This window comes from Polyodon spathula, chromosome 16 (assembly GCF_017654505.1).
Source record: "Polyodon spathula isolate WHYD16114869_AA chromosome 16, ASM1765450v1, whole genome shotgun sequence".
Taxonomy (NCBI): Eukaryota; Metazoa; Chordata; class Actinopteri; order Acipenseriformes; family Polyodontidae; genus Polyodon; species Polyodon spathula.
Genome location: NC_054549.1, coordinates 5,771,251 through 5,792,806, shown reverse-complemented (window position 1 = coordinate 5,792,806; position 21,556 = coordinate 5,771,251).

Below are 21,556 nucleotides of genomic sequence, written 5' to 3'. Positions count from 1 at the left end.
TGGAGGGCCATGTCCTCCTGGCTTTTGTTCCAACTGTCCCCTAAATCACTTAATTGGACCAATCAAGCACTTATTAGAAGCTTAATTGGCCCAATTAAGCAATTTAGAGTATAGTTGGAACAAAAACCAAGAGGGACACTGGCCCTCCAGGACTAGAATTCGGCACCCCTGCTTTAGAGGCTTCAGAAGACTAGATATCATTTTTGAATGTTGAACCCAACCTTTTTTCCCCACCACAAAACTACGGCAGCCTGGATACCAAAATACAAACTCACAGACGCCTCTTGCCCAGTCCGTGGTTATAAGTTATAGGTTAAGAGTTAAAGCTATGCTATCTGGAATTGTTGTTAAATAATGATAATAAGGTTTTGGGACATGATTTAAGGTTGACCTGCATTCATAGCTTTCGTTTTAAAGAGTTTCTAAAGAGTTTTAAGCGCAAATAAAGTACCCCTTCTTTTTCACTGGTCTTACTGCATGTCATTTCAATGCTGTGAATAACGTTTGTTTTGCAGCTTTTCTCCAGGCTTGTGAACTGTGCAAAATAAGATTTAGAAAAGTGCACATGTTTGTCATGGTTGGAAATGCTGTATTAGGAATTTAAACAGAAATAAAAAGATATTTACTTAAATATAAGCCGTTTTGAAAGGAGAGAGATGTATAACCATTCTGTTTGTAGTTGTCCAGAAGACATGGCTAGGTATTACAACAGCATTCTATGATACTAATTTCATCCATAGATATTCAGGAAAAGATTTACAGGAATTCTGTTCTGAGGTGCTAATGCAGAGTTTCAGATCAAATCCTGAGTCAATAGTGTGACTAAATGTGTGCAAAAACCATTTGCTTCGTCCTTGTTAAAACAGCTTCTCTTAACACCACTAAAAGCATCAGGATTAACCAGTCTGTGCACCTGGGAGCTGCAGTATGAAGCTGTACACCTCCCCCTTAAAGACACACGGTTTACACCAATGGGCTGTAATCCCGCTGGGTTGATTTTAAGGATTAAGATCAGAATGTAACGGCATTTAACAGAAACTAATTCAACAGCAATTTCCTAATTGTTTTGCTTTGTCGGTTTTGATTAAACAAATCCTTGCAAATAATGGCAATTAGAAGGGGGTGGATAGACATCTTATTTCACAGAGAGATTTGCATATTTTTGGCACCTCCTGGCACAGTCACAGCGCTGGTCGTTTCGCAGAAAACAGGTGGTGAGACCCACAATGTCTTCATTGTGCTACGCACGCGCAGGAGGACAACAGGGAGGGAGGGATTAGCAATCCCACTGGAGCCTCAGCCATTTCACACAGTGATAGATGAACTGCTGCCAAACCCCTGAATCTATCTGGGTATTTAAAAGCTATCACGCTGCTTTGCTAATGAAAGCACGGAAACAGTGCAGCCTTTTCAGGCCTATTAGCCAGCTGAAAATGAAATGCAAACATTGACAGCATTCTGACAACATGTTTTTTTATTTTGTTTTGAAGACCGCGCATGACATCATTATGCAGTAGTGTGCACATGTATTAGAACACCTCAAGGTTTGCCTTTTCGATGCTGTGTATACCTACCTCTGTGAAAACTTCAGGGTGTGATAATTTCAATTTTCTGCCAGTAATCAGTGATATAGAAACAATTTCATGTGTGAAAATGTTAGATCACTTTGTGCTTTAATTAGGCATCTTAAACAACTTCTAACAGGTCTCATGCATGTCACCATTTGTTTTCAATTCCAGTGGTTTGATTTCATATGCACAACCAACCAAAACAGCAGAAGCAATGGGGTGTTCTAAGAAATTTGTGATAGATGGATGTAGATAGTGCTGCACACTATTTTTGCATGATCTTATACAATATTGTTTTTCCAATTGTTACTAGTTTTTATTAACTGGATAAAATAAACTGTATCTCGTTTGGACAAGCCAAAGACTTTGCTTGAATCACTTTTTAAAGAAGGGTGGAGTGCAGCTTATTAATTCTCTACTTGTCACCAGTTGTTCCAGGAGCCTGGGAATCAGCACATCGGAAGAGGAAACATGTGTTTTTATCAAGCAAATCCACCTCAAGCACAGGCAAGTCTAGGCATGCAAAGAAGCAAAGCTGATCAGTTCAGATTTATGGTGATGCCTCTCCCTGACAAGCTTTGCCAGTGTTCATGCCTGCACGTGCACAGAGATAACAGAGAAAGGTATGCTGGAGGATTCCTCTCACCCTCAGCTTATGTGGTGGGACTTGTATAACATTGCAGTGTTGGTTACCACTTTGGCTCCATAACAAAAAGATATTTCAGAAGATTTACAGCTGACTTCCTTTTACTTACATATATATTACCTGCATCACTCAGCCCTTCAGAATGATATAGAGCTCTAGAAAATATAGGTCCAGTAGCAACAAGGGACTGATATTGCACTCTAGGAAAGGTAACTCCGCTATACAGTTATGGTCAAAAGCTTTGCTTCACCTAGAATTGTAGGATTGAGACATAATAAAAAAATAAAAATAAACGTTTTGATCTTTCATTTAACATCATGTAAATTAACTGTAACTACTAAATTATATTCCAAGTCTGCTGGAAGCCATAATAGTAATACAGCATTTCATTTATAAATGTCACATATATGGAAAGTATATGGAAAACTACAAAGCGGGATGTAATTCAATATGTTAACGTAACATTCTTCAGCAGGTTTAATCCGACTTTATGATGAAAAATGAGTTCATTCTATAGGGTGATGCAAAACATTTGGTTATTGCAGTACACAACCAACATTATCAGTCCGGGGATGGAAATAAGACTCCTATTGCATAGCAGTTTCGCCCATTCCAGGTTTTACTACTAGCCACAGTGTATAGGTAACAAGCGTAGTTGTGTCTTATTAAAAACTCATAGTAAAGCTAGGAATGGATCAAAGTGCTATGCAATGGGAGTCTTTCTGTATAGCTTACTAGTGTCGGACAAGTAAAGAGTATAGAAACAAACAATGCACAGCACATTCAACATGTGAGTTTGTATAGCAACAGTGTAGATGAAGAGCTGGTCGATATCAAAGACTCTTATTTCAAAGCAGTCTGCTCCATTCAAAGTTACAGCAAGCCTTATTAATCACACCTTAGCCAACACAAGCAAACCAGAGGTCCCATAAGCTCAAGAGTGATCTAATTAAGCTCATTACTGACCAGATGCAATTGTGATTATCTTGAGAACTGATGGCAATCATGACAAATACATACTTGTGTGCTTATGGGTATACAGTGGATTTTATTATTATTATTATTATTATTAGTGTTGACATTGTGTGCATGAACACATTTAAAACCCTTCTAAACAAATAATCTTGTATAATACAGAATTGAAAAAATACACTTTGCAGAGTTCAGTTGAAGCAGTACTGGCTCTAAATAAAATACATTAGTAAGTACTTTTTCTTTTTTTCTTCTTCAATGCACTATACTGTCTAGGGTAACGCAGTTGTGCGCACAAAGAAGATTTGCTGCTATAAGCTCTTAAGTGAAGTTAAGGCTGTCTCGCTAAAGAATGAAAACTTCTCTCCATCTGTCAGGGATTTGCAGAAGATCAAGTGCTAATCAAGGGCAGCCAGGGAGGAGTGTCTTGCCTGTCATTAGAGCTTCATCTGCTTTAGATCTGACCCCATTAGAAGAACAGCACATCAGGATCTTCTCAGGTAGCTCCTGACACTTAAGCCAGCCATTTAACAGCAGGAATGAGCAAATTGGACAAAAGACACAGAATCTGAGGCTTTCCTTAATTGCAGTGGTGTTTCAGTGACTGGGGAATACACCTTGAGACATGAAGCTTGACCAGGTGAACTGCACATCCAGGGCTAAAGCTGAGGTCTCTATTCTGTACCACACTCGTCCTGAAATTACATATGCTTTAAAAGTGAACAATTTAATAATATACACAGCATGAAAACTGCAACTGACTAGCCTGTTGGCACCTGTAAAATGAAAGTTATTTTTTAAGCTACATATGGCACAAAACTCTCTATACAATGGTAAAAGCAGGGGACAGTAAATTGCATTAAAGCATGAAACTTAATTAATTACAGTTAGTTTGAGTGGTAAAGCGTGATTAGAGTTCAATAAAGTGTGCTCCTTTGAAATGATTAAATGCAACCTGGATTAAGTGATAGATGTGGTGTTGTTCAGTTGATTCTAAACAGAACATTTGAAGAAGCTTTGAATTAAGTTGCTTGCATGCTAATAGCAAAGTTTTAGCCAAGGCATGTGAGTGAAACTAGAAGGTTGGGTTTACAATGCAAGCAAGTCACATGACTGAAACTATGCATTGTCAAGACATAATGAAACACTATGCAGTCCTCTTAGCTCATGTCTGCCTGGAGGGGGAATTCGATAATAAATCACTGTGCTGCTCTCCTCGAGGCTCAAGTTATCCGTTATTTCTTTAAAGAACAGATTACTGTACATTATTTTGCAGCCTCCCCTCGAGGACTAGGACTGGGATAAATAGGATTCAAGTTTGGTGTGAGAGGAAGAAACTGAATAAAAGAAATCCTGTCAAGAATGACGCCTTCTTCTCTCAAACAATCAAATATGTTTACAGGCAAGCTTCATGATGAGGTCATTTTGTGTCTGGGTTTTTTGAGAAGCGACTTGCACACGACAGGGCAATAAATACATAAACAGACCTATTTGTATTGCTTTGTTTAATTCAAATCCATAACTTCAAAGTGCTCAATCAAAATACACGGTTGAACTTATAAGTAGACAAAGCAGACAAACAGTTGGGCTGTTGGCTTTTCTTAGTGTACTGTGTACACATCAGGTAACAATGATAAAGGCACTACATGAAATGCTTGCCAATTTCAGATTAGACAATCTTTAGCTTGTCCTTTGTAAGAAGGTAAAAATGTATTTAGATCTCCAAAATAAAATGTGACAAACACACGTTAGACAAAAGCACCCCAAATATAATGGAGTTAGCAAGCAGAGAACACGCCTGAGGCAATAAAGGGTTAAGCTTGTGTGCTACTGTTCACCTGCTGATGAGTTACCTTGACTGTAGGTACAGACAGTTATTAGCAGAGAAAACCTGTTTGGGGTTGTATAGTCAGCCACACTAGACCCACCTAACTCGGTATGAAGCCATAACCTACAAAATACATTGAAACAAGTTTGCATTTGTTACACCTTTTCATGACTGGCTTATCTTGTAATTGAATGATCTGGAATCATTTTTAACTCAAGGAAATGAAACACTTTTTAAAATGCAAGTTAGTTGCTTTGAGCAGAAACAGTATTACTGGTAGTTTGTTATAAGTATCACGTGTCCAGTATAAAGGACTACATCTGCCTATAAATACCTGTTTACTATCTATTATATTTCGTTTTTCTCCAAGATAATATGTACAAAGGACAACACACAAAAACAGAGAATAAAAAAAGAAACATCTTGTACAGATCACAGTGCACAAACATATCGATAACTCTTTAATCGATGAGGATAAAGATTTCACATATAAGATGAAGTAATATCAAAAAAATACAGACAATGATTTGATCATCTAGAGTCGTTAACAAAAGGTTCGTTGTTGATTTCGCCTCCCAATTCCTGCCACTGCAAACCGGCATCTGCGTGATTTACCAATACTGCTAAATTAGGGTTTTGTTTTAATTGTTTCCACAAGATGGCGCACAAGACCATAACATTTGCACTGCAGCCGATTCCAAGATTATAGCAATCCAGTTCCCAGAAGGCTCCTGTTGCTCCTGCTCAAATATTTAGTTTCAGAGGAAAGCATACAATTCAGAAGTTTATTGCAACTCTTGATCCATCCAGCAATAAATGGTCATTTCGATTAGCTTTAGGTTAGGGCTGAGTGAGGGAATAGTTAATAAAAAAATAAAAATAAAAATAAAAAAATGCCTTGGGATGAACCTTATAACAACGTTTAACACAAAGCTCTACCTCCACTGTTGTTGTGTTCAATCAATCTCAGGTTTTCATTGGCTTGATATCAGATTCCCCCAGCCCCCCCCCCCCCCCCCCCCCCCCCCCCCCTCGATGATAAGATTAACTACATTCTTGGACCACCCTTCTCAGAAAGTAACATTAATATCTAGATTAGATAGCACAGTGATTTTTTGTATTTCTTTTTGTGGTGAGAAATGACGGATGTGATTAGACTGATCCCGCTGCAGTGAATTCTTATCCGAGAGCATTGTTTCTGTGACTCTTAGAAGCCATTACGCCATTACAAAGAAAAACAAACAGGACCCTCAACAAGATACCAGGGCTGCAGAGTGAATGACCTTGAAGCACAAATAGCAAACCTGAAGAGCAATTCCATGGGTCAAATAAAGTCATTTTACACAATGGCTGTGCAATGGCACAGTATATGCAGTTTTAACGTGTGATAACTGTTGATGATCTGAAGTATGTGACCGTGATAATCTTGCACAACACATATAATAATACCACAAGAAACTTTTTTGACAAATAATTTGTTAAAACATTTGTTAATGTTTGTCAATGTATGTCAAGGAATTTTAGCAGTTTCTCCTAGTATAACCGTATACACTAGCATTGTAGTTATAGATGAAAAGCCCAGTAGAGACTCCTGCCCCCCCCCCCTTGGAAACTAACAAAAATATAACAACCCCAAACCTATTCTTCACAGTACCAGTCACCATTGCAAATAAAGCAACAGTGCCCATCACTCCTGCTTTCCGTTCTCCACAACACACAGTTCTTCTTCCTGTTCATTTGTAAATGTTTCACTTCCCTCCCCCTGATCCCTTGGTACCACTCAGTGGTAGCAGAGAGTCTGCGGTGAGCTCTGACTAATTGTCCAGGCATCCAGTCACTGTGGTATTAATGTCAATTCCACCCGGGGGCGGTTACACTTAGACCTCTGGTTTATCACATAGCAAGGGAGTGTGTTATTTTTACACCAGGCAGGAGTGCTCCCAAAACTGTTCTCAGTTAACCAGCTATCTGCAGAATCAGGTTGCAAGCACAACAGATACCAAGATCTGCTACACTAAATAAACTATATTTCAGAAGGCTCTTACGCTATGTTCTAAGAGCTGGGTGGCTCGGTGCATTTTTGGCATGACGATCGCTGTTTTAATTTCAGCTCACTTCATGACTTCTACTCATGCACTATATGCTCAATGAGTTCTGGGTGTCTTATTCCACTTTGTTGTGGAACAGTGCTGGAATAACAAAACCACCTTATAATTAAAATGAATAAAATGCATGCAAGTACCTGGCATCTCAACACCTCACAGCACAATGCATACTGTACAATGCCATTTGCGCAAGTTACTCCCACCCCCTTCTTACCGCAATTGGATAAAGTAATGGAGAATGCAGCGCTCTTACGCCTTACAGAATAAATAAAGCCTTGTGTACCCTCAGCTCCAGAGAAGGCGCGCTGAGAGCAGTTGAGCCATCTCTGGGGTGTGTTTTCCCAGCTACTGCCTTGTGGGACTCAGCAGACATCCCAGTATGGCGCAGCTTGGGACAGTACAAGAATTTGGTGCCAGAACACAATAAAGCAATAAGCCCCTTACCAGACCTTCCTGACATCTGACCTGACACTGCAGATTGCTCTCAGAGAGCCCTGCTTATTATCTGGAGCCACCAACCTAACCTCTCTGACCCTTGAGAAAAGTAACTGAAGACAAACTCGTCCCATGTGTTTATGCCCACAGCTCATCATGGCCCGACTGACAAGTTAAGGATCGCTCTCTAGAAATCTGCTCCTAGGGTCTGCAATCAATGCTGTCGCAGAGGTAGTAACACATGCTTCGAAAGCTGCATGTACACTGGGTTTGATGCACAGTGGAGGCAATTCTTAAACGTGTAGCACAGGAGCACTTTTAGAACTTATGGTCTAAGACAGTGCTCTCACATTTGCACGATGTCCCAGAGGCAACAACAGTTTAGTGAGGAAGAGAAAGCCTGCAGATTGATGTCCGGATCCTGATTTATCACACCGGAGTGATAGCAGTTCAGACAGCATTTCCAGCTTGCTCGGTGTTTGATTATCACAACCACAGTGTAACAGCATTATCACCTACATTTGTTTTCATCGACAAGAAGCAAAGCAAAGGAAATTGTCCTAGCAGCAGAAACATCAAGTTAAAAATTCACCCGGATCTGACCCTCATGCCCCCCGAAAGGATCAAAGTTCAGATTTTAAAAGTTTTTTTTTTTTTTTTTTTTTTCAGATTTTTACAGATTTTAAACGCTAAGACAATGGTGTTATCCCTTTACAAAACAATGATACAAATCCATGTTGTAAAATGTGGCACTCTGGCTCCGAGGGTGAGAGATACTTGAAAAGCCTTTCTGTACCTGCAACTTGAAAATGCTGATCTATTCAATTACAGTTTAAAGCACTAGTTTCTTGTTTTTCCTCCCAAGTTTCCCACGTCTCCATCAAAGGGGTCTTTGCTTTTTGCCATAGTGATTTATACGCCAATCACCAGGGAAACTGAGCTGCAGACCTTCATGATTCAACACCCTGTGAAAGCAGCACATGGTTTCTCAAGAACCAGCAGATGTGAATCGCACTCTTGTTTTTCTTGGCCCCAGACCACTTCAGTTCTATTAAAGAGTAACCGCTATTGACAGCGGTGGCGCTCGCTTCTGATGACACATGGCAGGAGTAGCCAGAGCCTTGCTGTGACCAATGCCTGCCGCTGCCATCCGCTCATTATCAACACCGAGCTGTGCATCAGGCAGTCAAAGACCAGCAGAGGCCCCAGCTCATTACTGAAAAACTTACCTGCGTTTCACGCAAGACTGACAGCGTCCGACATGCACAGACGCTGACACAGAACGTGCAAACATTACCAGACTACACTGAGCAAATGAAACAGTACTGGGAGAAAAAAACACTAATATGCCACTAATGTGCACTGCAGACTTATTCTGATTTACTGGCGCTAGTAGTTTTTTTAATACAGACCATCTGTAGACGTGCTTGAAAATACCTGATGTATTCCTGTGCATCAAACACTGCTTCAAACTCCCTCTACCCTCGTCAGTCTGATATTTCCATCAAGCATTTGCTAAAACAACAATTAAATACAGTGGTTTGGAGAACAATTCTTGGATCTAGCTGGCTGTATGAAGTGCTGAAGATTTCTTTTTTTTCCGGTTGTTCTAGCATTACGATCTTTCTAAAAGCGTACACCCAGAAACATTTCTGCTCTTCTCAGAATGAACATTTGCAAGGAGCCTGAGAAGCTTCAGGAATTATTAATTAAGAACCAAGGTCCCCTGGGCCCCTACAGCATCCTTGTATTCCCGACTAGACCCTGCCTGGGGTCTCCAAGGTTTTAAAGGATTTTAGGTTGTTTGTTTTAGGTTAAACATGCAGTGAGTTATTCTCACATTGTTTTCTGATGGTGGAAATGGTGGTTAATTAATGATTCTGTAACAACAGCAGAAGCAGGAGTTTACCTCGTGTGGAGTAATGACCTTCCTTAATTTCCTCAGGTCGCCAGGGTTATCTGTAAAATACAACAATGGTAAACATCAAATTGAGGTGTGCAGTCAAGCAATGGCATTCTCATATCTGCAATGTACAGCTATAGCCAAAGGTTTTGCATCACCTAGAATTATAGGACTGAGACATAATTTAAAAAATAAAAAAATATATACGAGCATAATTTAAATCTTTTATTTAACGTCCTGTAATCAAAGAAACTACAAAATTATATTGCAAAAATCTAGTAGAAACCATAATAGTAGTACAGTATTTCATGGTAGATTTCAAAATGTCTCATTTTTAAAATTTTTGTCTGTTTTTCGTTAAGTATCTGAAAAACTACAAAGCGGGATGTAATTCAATATGTTAATGTAACATTATTCACAGGTTTCATTCGACTTTATGAAGCAAAATGAGTTCATTCTGCAGGTTGATGCAAAACCTTTGGCCAGAGCTGTATGACCTCTAGCAGGAACGGACACCACAAATCCCTAAAAATGATTCGTTATATTGACTTTCAACTCCAAACTTATGGTCTCTGCAGTGAAGGAGGGAAGCTGAAACTCAAGGCCTTTGAACTGTGCTCCGATTCATTTCCAAGCTCTGTATTGACATATCCACCCAGGCATTAAAGCAGTCAGGTGTTTCTGCTCTGTATATGAAACATCACACACCTCTTGAGGTGATTAACTCTGCCCCTTTCGATGAATGTCTGATTAGATCTGTGTGAACTGAATGTTACTACTGGTGATGTGAAAAAAAGACTTGCCTGCACTGGCTCGATGTTACTGTTCGGGATACAAAACACAACTCTGTGAAAAACAGGACCAAAAAAAAACACCCCTCACTCACACCCCTCACACAGCACTCACTCACCCCTCTCACCCCTCACTCACACACTTCACTCACCCCTCACACACACCCCTCACTCACTCCTCACTCATACCCCTCACTCACACTCCACACACACACCCCTCTGCTCATTTGTTGCTTTTGAACAGCATGTATGCGCAAGATGGGATCCTTTAAATGACGGGCAGGGCATCAGTACAGCAAATAAACCATCAATACCTTGGCTGCTGGAAATCACTCCTGCCACACTTTGTGCTTAACATAATAAAGAAAAAGCCCCCACATCTCCCTGCAAAGGCATGATGACACCTCCGTTAGGTTTCACAGTCTTTTCAATACGATGAATTGAAAACAAGCTGTGCGGCACACCAACAGGGCACCTCTCCATTGAAAGCCACAGTGATCAGTCGTATTCCAAACCCTCCTCTTAACAGAAAGAAATCCAATACAGACAAAGTGCAGAGCGTGGAAAATCTCAGGACAGCGCTGCCAGGTCGGGATTATCCCTACTGAGCATTACCTAACCACTTGTGAGCTGGGAGACTGAATGTCATTTTAACTTATTTGGCTCACAATCGTCACAATAAAAATGTTTGCTATAACAGTTAAGGCGTAGCGATTTGCAAATGTTTTGCACTGCAATGATCACAATGAAATGTCCACATTTCCAGCATACGTCTAAATGCTGAGATGTAGATAACAGATGTTGGATTCATATCCAGACAAGAAACTGCAAATACGATAACCTAACTGCCAGGATACCAGAGCAATCAAAGACTCTTTTATGTCTGCTTGTGTGTTTTTTTTTAACGTTTAGAGGAAGTATTGCAATTGCTTGCTGATTACAGTGGGGGGGGAAATAGCCCATGTGCAGTTCTACTTTGGGGTCACACATTAAAACGATTAGGTAATCATTGCACAATAGTCAGGGAAGGCAATAAATCACTGTCTCTTTGCCCCAACGCAGCATCCATCAACTTAACCAACGAAACCCGCCCAGTATCTGTGGAAACTCTGCTTCCTTACATCTGCTGTTTGCTACATATTTCACTGCCTGCCTGCGCTCAGGATGGACGAACCCCATCCACCTTCCCAGCAGAATTCCACTGCCGGCCACGCTAGAGTCAAACCAGGAGCACCTGCTGTCAGGACCATGTCTGGCAGTGGTGTATGAAGGAATATGAGCCGCTTGTTTGCCACTGAGCTGATTGCTGTTACTGATGCTGGGATCCCCCCCCGGGATCTCTCTCTGTTCTCCGCTGTTTTACATACACAGCAAGGACAGTGCCGTTTCGCTGGGTGTGCTGCCCCTGCTGGAGATTTGGACAACAGCCGCTGTTTCGCTTGCTGGTTCCACAGCTGCTTTATAAAAGCGCAGCACATAGTAAAAGCAGGTGAGAAAGTGTTCAGTATGGGGAATGCCTGTGACTCCATTACTTCTGCAATATTTAGCATTTTGTAGGACCCTGAAGGATCAATTGAATTTAAGTGCGTTGAAGCTTTTTAAGTTTGTATGTTGTTTGCTACACTTTTGACATTAAATTAAAAACTTTTGCTAAGCAGGGTATGTGTTTTCATGTTATAGAATTCTTTGCATAAATAATGCACTTTTTAAAAATCTTCAGTTGTGATGCTCTAGAATAGCAATCTGCTGCTCATTAAGATACAATACAATCTGAATTTCTTTGCAGAACACGAAATCGTAATAAATGTGTCTCCACAACAATCAAGCAAAACATGCCAGCTTGTAAGATAATTTGCTTATAATAAAAAAAAAAGAATACTGTAATTCTATAGAATTTGTCTTGTATTTACAGCAACATGCAGTGTGTAGTATGTGTCTGTCTGGGATTTAAGGGAATAAGCACTTCAATCAAGACAATCCCAGTTTAAAATGTACTGGTTTCATGTGAAGCAGCCAGTGTAACCTGCTTTGGTATCGACATTACAGGACTCTCTTGATTTACAAGCATGGCCAGATAAAAACCTGCACAACCAGCCCTGGCCAGATGAAAACCTGAGCTGGGCAATGATGCAGCAGTACGTTGCTATGGTGCCTAACTTCCATAAGCATTCAGTAAATTAACTGTATCCAACTGTTCTAAGGAATGCTTTAATTAATGTTTTTGTTAAAGACTGTTTTAAAATACTGACCAATTGAAACCCTTTTTTCGAAATGGATTATATGTTTATTCTCAGTTTTTTTCAAACACGGTCGTTTAACCCGAGAGAATGTTTAAAAACACTTTAAAAACAGTCCTTAAAGTACTGTAAATAGGACCTTACATGCCGAATACAGTACAATGTGCAGTGCTCGCTTTATCCTGAAAATCTTGGCTGGTGAAAGACACAGGAGTATTACGATACTCAACACCTTATGAATTGTCTGAACACAGCTCAGCTGATACAGTGTTCCCATTGCCTTGTTTGTTACCTGTGGATTAATTTAATCCGTCAGTTCTTATACTTGTCTGGTGGGACTGAAAGAATTAAAAGTTTGCTATGATCTCGATCACAAGTAGGATTCCTCTGTCCAGCTGGCAACCAGCAGTAACCAATCAAAGGTTCTGCTGCTGTTGGTCTTCAGCATAATGTTCCAATCAGGGGTCTGTGAAGAGAATACAATGGCAGATGTCAAGGGGCACAGACAAGTTTCCATAAGGAGAGAACTGGAAAAGATTAGGGGCGCGAGCAGTTAGTAAAATAAGTACCAGTCAAGAAACCCACAGCTCAAACCAACTCTTCTTAATTGCTTGATACAGTTTCAGTTCAATTCTAAACATTTTAAGTGGCAAAACACATCAAAAGTTTTGAAACGATATATACGATTGACGCGGAACCACCATTGACGTAAAAGACACAGACACTGCACTGTAAATCAAATCAGACGCTGAGTCAGTAAAGGAGAAGTGAGCCCTCTAGCTCAACCAGTTTAACACCCATTTTTAATTAAAAGGCTAAATGCCCTTCTGAAAAACACTGGAAGAAGTATGGGCTTTTCTCAGTTGGCGTTAAACTAAATGTCTTTCAGTGTTCCCCCCTGCTAATATCAGCTGTTCTAGAGTCTCGCTGGCTGCTCTTTGACCTGCGTATGAATGAGCTGTTATTGGTGGATACTGTGACCCAATCAGGAGAGCATCACAGCAGTAAATGTTTTTTATCATACTACACTACAGAGAGACGATGCATGCTGGGAGTATATGCACCCCCACTACAGCTTGGGAGAAATTCCAGCAGGCTTGAATGATGAGAACCTCTAAATAACAATGATTTTTTTTTTATTGAAATCCCACTGAGCACAATATAGAAGGAGTGAAGCCAGGATGGGGGCAGTAGCTGCATGTTATGATGAGAACAGGTTATGAAAACCCATTGACTGACCACAGCGTACTCTCAAAAAAGGGAGACAGTAATCTGTTGGGACCCTGTTGGTTCCAGTTTATTAAATGTGCGCTGCCACTTTACTAGCTCACCTTCCCCTCCAGCACAAGTGCAATAAGTGATGCCCTGATGCACATTGTAATCCAATAGGCATAACAGCTGTTTCTGAAATTCTTAAGACTGCTGAAAACCATGCTTCCCACTACTTGATGTATATCGAGGGGCAGTGAGGGCTAAATATCTCTCTCCCGTGTCTTAAGAAACTTTTGGGAGTGTTTTCACAGACATCACTTTCACATAAGATATCTGTTTAAGATTGTTGTTTGTATTCTTCTGCTACACACAGTTCAAAGTTTAGGATATAATTAGCAGTTTTATGAACTGGAACGCAAACACACCCAAAAATATCTGATGTTTTCAGAGATCTATGGAGTTCTTCCAAAGGCACAGTACAAAACGAACCACTTTTGCAGCCAAAAAGAAGTTTGAAAGAAAGGTTAATGGGCCCTCTGAGTCCACCAGGGGGCAGGAGATATGTCATGACAGGCGCTGTGCTCATATACTCTAATTTAAACATTTGAGAGCAGGGTTTAAATTAGGATATCCTATCACGGATCCATCTATCGGGCGAAACAACAGAGTTACTGTAGTAGCTTCGGTAGGATCTAACTCATGGATTCTACCCCCTAAGATTTAGTCACCCGCTAGACTGCAGCAGAGCTCAACGGATCAGATCAGTGTTGTAAATGGATTTATGTTTGAATCCCAGCAGTGACCACCAATACAAAGACATGTATATCAGCCACCTGATATACAGTACATACTGGTACAGTGCAACTCCTTAATCCAAGATACTCTGGGGGAAAAAACAGTAAACAATGATTATAACAGACAATACACAATGGATTGTGTATTGCTCTGTTTAATCCATGGGTTGGCCCTGAAATAATAGTCCTGATATTTAAACACCCACACATAACACTCACGATTACAATATGGGTCTCCAGTTTAGTGTTAACCATAACAAAGGACAGATCATCTTGTTACATCCCCTTATACTGTATACCGTTAATCATGACCCCTTGGTTAACGATTGCAATCAACGGCTGTCACATTGTTTCCCTTCCCGGTCGATGATTTAGTGTACAGTAGCTCCACCCCCTTTCTAGATGGCCGACTTCCATCTAACCCTGGGAATGAATTGTCAGGCCACCAAGTCCGGGACACTCTGTTCCTTTTACACAGCGCCCTCACAGGTCGGGAGGGAGATTTACCACCAATAATCATTCTGTCACAGTTGGTTTATTTGTGTTTCATATTGCTAAAACTGTAACAGTGGAAAGTGTAGAGTGAATGCCCTTGAGGATGCTTGCCTGTAAATGTTCACTTTATCATCCTTCTTTCCAAGTTCCAATACAATGCAGCTTTAGGCTGTAAACTGATAAATGCTACAGTGCACTTCCATTTGTATTTTGTGACACTAAACCATTATTCATATTTAAAAATATTACAGCGCCCCTCTCAGGCTGTTTTAAGACAGCAGGCACAATATTACTGTGCTTTTTTAATTATTTTTTTTTTTGATTCCTGGTTTGATGCAGTTCTCCTTTCAAAGGAGCTTCTGAGTAGAGAGCTCTTTGAAATCTAAAGAAAACATGCCGCACGCACACTGAGGCGTGTGATTTGTGTGTTTTTTTAAACTTTTTTAAAGTGTCTAAGATTTCAGCTTTTAGTGCGCTGGGTCATGGGAAAAAGTTTCAGGTATCCAAGTGTGACTATACAACCTAATCCTGAGCTTCCATGCCTGTTTACACAGCAGCACTGCAAGAGCAGGTAATGTGAGTCTCTTAGTGGCAGTGCAGGGTACAATAAAGACCTTCCAAAGGATCATCTGAGCTGCAGAAAACAAATAATCTTTAAAATGCTTCAAATTCAGCATCTGATAACTCTTGTTTGATGTTGAAAAAATTCTAATCACAACAAATTTAAAGATGTAGGGCTAGATTCTCAAAGCTCTTTACTCCCCAGTTGCCACCTCATGTAATCCTAAAACGAATAACACTGTAAGATTGCTAACAAGCCCTTAAATAAAATGTTGTTTATTTCTGGTTTGGTAACTTTATTTAGCAATATTGTTCCTTGAGGTCGGAGACGTTGAGACATGCTAGTCTGTCCTTTTTAACCCTTACTTGGACCAGAAGGGCAGCCCCTGGTGGTTAGGGCAGGGCAGGGAAGCTTCATAACTGATCTCTTTGTTTTGATTCTGGGTTTCGCATTATCATGTGCTTACATTTCCTGATGCTTCCTGGTTCAATTGATTGGGAGTTTCCTGCCAAAAAGAGAGAGCAAGAGGAATCTCCGGACACAAAAAGAAGACAAAATAAAAACACTTCAGGAAAACGAATGAAATGAATGGCTCGGCCCACCGTTTCAGTTTTTCCAGAAGACTGGATGAATCAATTTCAGACCACAATGAAACCTGTAAAATGTAATGCTTTTTGATTTAGTGAGACCCTTTGAAAGCCTCAATCACTAACATAGCCGGTGGCAAAACCAAATTGAAACTTTTCCATCAAGGAGCAGATTTAAACCACAGGAAGAGGGATGCTTTTCCTTTTTAGCCATCACAAAGAACCTGACCCATCTGAAAACTCAGGTGCTGGATTAATGATGCGGGTTTAACAATGGGAGCTCATTCAACATTCTGCTATCCAGGTTCTACAGATTAAGCGAGCCAGTGGGGGCCCTTTCATGCAGCTGGCTTAAGTAATGTGTCTTCTTACTCAGCTCTCATTGGACACACAGCATGCTGGAAGACCATTACCCACAATGCAGCTCTCAGGAGTGTTAGCTCAGCACTTCTCCCCCCCCCCCCTTTTTTTGGAGTTGGGGAGGTTCCAGTAGGACAGGAAGCCTTGGTCCTATTTAATACAACTGTGGTTGACAGCCTGAGGTGATTCCCAGCTGAAAAAAAATATCAGATTTAAAGATCCTTCCAGTGGAGGGTAAGGTATGTTTGCCACTGGGGATGTTAATTTACTTTTTGTATATATATATATATATATATATATATATTAATATATATATATATATATATATAAGATATATATATAATATATACAAAGTTTCACACCTCAAAGCCATTCTCTGCATGAGCCTGTGACTTACAGCTCCTTCTTCTAATGACAAAAAATAAATCAGACCAATCAAAATAATTGAAGGGTACTTTAGAATGAAACTGGAAATGGTTTCAGTGGTTTTGATTTGTGGTGATGCTTTGCAGAATACACATTGTTTTTAGTAGGTAGTGTTTGACAAACACAGATTTTACCAGGAGAACTACAGTATAACTTTGGCATAGAAGGTGTCTGCATGACTATGGGTTCAGCCTGTCCTCTTGTAATATTACTTGACATTTTAGGACCCTACAATAGTCTGTGACATCATCCCTGCTAGTAACAGGACTTTTATGAAGTGATTTTATTAACTTGAACGTGTATTAGTACTCAACAAAAATTCAAACTAAATATATGTAAACTAGCAAATATATATATATATATATATATATATATATATATATATATATATATATATATATATATATTATATCTACTGTAATAAGGCAGAGCTGTAATAACAGGTAGATTTCAACACTGGCTGATCAATAGCCAGGATGTGAGAAGCATCTATGATAAATGTTTCACTGAATATGAATTGTTTAAAAGAATGGTGTGTTTTAAAGGTGTGGCCATGGATTAAAGCCAGCTTTGATCTTGAAATAATTCAAGATAATTGGGTGTATTCATGCTTGTTTTCAACCTATATAAACCGATCTTGTGAGTCCAGTCCTGTTATTTATTTCAATGCTTTAAAAACATTTTAATAACTACCGTGCAACAGGGATAATATAAATACAACCATAACAGAACAAAACCTCTTTTATTGGACATTTGATGGTTTTCTGTGCCCTTGTAATCTGTGTAGGAAAACACTGTGCATGAATTGGATCCTTTTACTTGCGCTCCTACACACAAACTGTATTTTAAACTGTCACAGATAGAGTCCACTTAGCAAAAATCTAGAAAATGTATTTGCATTTCTTTTAATGATAGTCACAGATAAGCAGCCCTTTGTGGCAAGGCTGACACATCTAAGCAAGAGGTATTCCTTGAATATACACTATATATATATATTGTTTTTAATTCTAAAAGTTATTTAAGAGTCATTGACTGCATCCCCAACTGTGCCACCAAGATTTTCCCAAACACATTCCTCGGGTTACAAATCCAAATACATCCCTTAGGAGCTAATCGAATGTAATCTGGCTTTTCAAAAACGCTACTCAGCATGGAGCGCTGGCATTTCTGACTTTCTGTGCCGTTTATTAGTATCCTCTCCGCTGTGAAGCAGTCGGTTCCAGAAGAGCATCGCAATGGGTCTGCTCAGGCAGACCCATTTAAACAGGCTGGATGGTGTCAGGCTTTTCAGAAACCCTGCCTTCCTACAGCTTGAGCCAAGGGACTTTGGTCACTCCACTGGCCCGGTAGGAGAGCTCCATTCTGGGCTTGCCATTGTTCCCCTCTGCCCTTGACTCATCTCCTGTGGTCCTGTCTGTACTCTTACTAAAGCAACCACGCAGGGGTCTTGGGTCAATATTGTTTTTGAGAACAGATGGAAAAATGATGAAATGTTAAATTCTATTCACTTTCCACTGTGCTGTTTGTTTCAGGATTGAATGGCCTAGTAGACTATTAGTGTAAACAGCTTTGTCTTATAGCTAAGGCTCTAGCAGGAGGTAAGGGAACAAAACACTGTCAAAGAGATTAAAGTCTGGGCTAAAAATGAATAAATTGCAGAATTCAGAAAACCTTTAAAATGAAACAAAAGTATTGGAAAAAACTATAAGAGTATTGGATAACTATAGTCATCATAGACATACAAGTATAAAAAGACAAAAAACTGTATTTATTTTGATAGCTCTTAGTCTAACCACATTGTGTCTTATTTGTGTTTTCTGGCACTACATACAAAAGTATTGCATCAAATACCTGCTTGTAAATCTGCTAAAGGAAAAATTGATATATAAACATTTTAAAACAATGGCTACTCTTTTAAGGGTTCTCATTACAGCAGATGCATTTTTACTTTGACCCTGTTTTGTGCGAATAAATACTACTGGCATGTTTCTATAGTATTTAATAATTAAGAATTACACTGTAGGATTTGCGAGTAGAATTATTATAGCGCTCCATTAAAACTCAAAAACAACACAGTTGCTTAGAGCCATTAAACACTGGCCACATTATTTCATCATTTTTTTCATAAAAGGTGTACATTTTCTACATTAAGACACCCCCGATGTGCATGAATACTTTGCTAAACCTTTCTTTTTTTTAAATTTGAAAACAAAACTAAAGTTCGGCTGCAGTAATCCATAAGCAGCTGCCCACGGTTTCAGAATGACCTCGTTTCATGTTAAAATCTAGCAGATGCTCTACAACTGTTATAGCCTTCTCAGAAGTGTGAATACAATTGAAATGCAATTTCAGTTTAACACTAGATAGCTATGGGTATTAGCGGTGAATAATGGGCAGTGTAGATAGTGTAGTGTTTAAAAGAATCCATTTTTATAACAGCATAATTGTCACCTAAGGCTTTTTCTTTCAGCCCCTTTAGGCCTCAGTTTTACTCCTTTTTTTGTATGCCGATTATTAGCATGAAGCACTAAAACGGTTTGGTTTTAGTGACTTTATCTCCCTTTCAATTCACTCTGCTTTCTCTCCTTTTCCCTTTCATCTCTCTGAGTTTCATTTTATAGTTCAGGTAGCTTTTGTTTTGGGGGCGCTGGACTGCATCCCCCACAGAGAGAGAGAGGGAAAGGGAGGAAAACACAGAGAAAGCCGTGGCAGAGGCCAGTCCATGCCTTTCTTTACTCAGTGGTGCCCTCTACTTGGCTCTTCAAACAGAGAAAAGTCATACTGGAAAGTTTAAACGTTAGCCACACAGTTAAATGTCAGCAGAGTGTTAAGCATTTCGAATTTTGCCGAAACGCTTAACCGTTGTCAAAAACATGCAAGTCTTTGTGTTTGAATAGTAGTACGTGTATGGTGGAGGTGAATTTATTTATTTTAGCCTATGCTTTCCAGAAGGTAGTCTTACACCAAAAGATCTGTGGGTTTCAACGTTTGGCATTGATGTTTTTTTCTGTGTACTGTACTTATTTTCTGTTATTTTCCTTAACAATACCATACATTAGACCAATCCAAGAAAACCCCTTTGTGTTTTTACTGGCAGCTCAATCTGAGACGGCAGGTTTTGCAATTCCCGATACCACTATAGGTGTTAAATGTCAAGCCTGGGGTTTCAATCCAATAAAATGAATGGTTTGGGGTTAAATGACCAGGCCTAATGCTTTACCCTGATCATTACTTAATGCTCTCCTCAGTTCTTTCTTAATAGATGACACTACTGAAACCTCACATTCTTGCGTGATACATTACCACCGCTCTCGTTTAATGTGAAATGACTATTGTATTTAACCTGTGGACTGCTGCTACTTTGATGTATTTAGCTGTAATCGCTAAATGTGTGCTACTGAAAGGTATTGGGAAACATGCTATCATTTCTTTTCCATTACTTGGAACCATAGAAGTGTGGCGACGCTCATGCACTCAGTCTTAACGGCAACTGGCCATTAAAAAGGTTATTAAGTTAATAGGTGAAAAAGGATTTTGGATATCATGATAACATACAAAACAATCATATTCACTTGAGTGGTAGCGCTAAAATAATCACATATATGTATCCCCACAGGTAAAACAGGTCTGTATTCCAAACTGCACAAGAAGAACTTTTGATTACACATCTGTTTTACAGTTTTATTTTAACTCTATAATTGACTCCTGAATAATACAGAAATGCCATTATGCTTTAATGGTGCGTTTTCCAACTTCCCTTGGCCGATTCTAACTCTGCAGTTGGAAGCCTTGGGTACAGAGTACAGGTTGCTGGTGATTCATGATAAATGAGTTTGCAATAACAGAGGAAATGAAGTGCTTGCTTTATTTCATGCAGCCTGGATTCTGAGCTTACTGACACCCTATAAAGTCCCAGAGACAGCTAATTATGGGCTAAATTATGACTGAAAGTGAACGAGGAGGCAAATTATAGTTCTTTGTTTAGTTTTTTTTTTGTTAAGAGGCAGTCCAATCATTTATTCTTGGAGTGTACATATAACAGGGTCAAAAATAGGTGTACAGGGGAAATACCTCCAAACCTTAAATATAGTAGCACATTCAGTACCTATGCAATGCTGTATGTTTAAGTGGGAAGGAAACAGCCTCCTTCATGTAGTCCTCAATCGTTGATTTATTAGCTTGCAGTGTTACTGGTGCTGTATTTTCAATGCCATTCTTTCTAAACACAAAAGCCTGGAAGCATGTTTAAATGCACGTTTAGTCTGCCCACCAAATGTCAGCTATATACTGTAAACCGCTTCATATCTACAGCTGAAAGTCTACATATAAAGGACGGACAATGACTCTTGCATTGTGTATTATACAGTATCCTACACTGCGTAATAAGAAGCCATTCAAAGGGAGAGAGCAAATGGACATATCTCAGCTGAAATGGATGTTAATAAAAGGTGGTTTACAGTATTCCCTTATAGGTCTCCCTTGTTATTGTTCAAGTCATTACAGCAAATATGAGAAAAATATACACTTCTGACAGCCTGCCTTTATTAGACACATGGGCCATGCTGCATTTTTGTTTCAGTTCTCTAAAAGAAAAAGAAACACACAAGGAGTATGTTGGCTGGGCAATTGATTAGT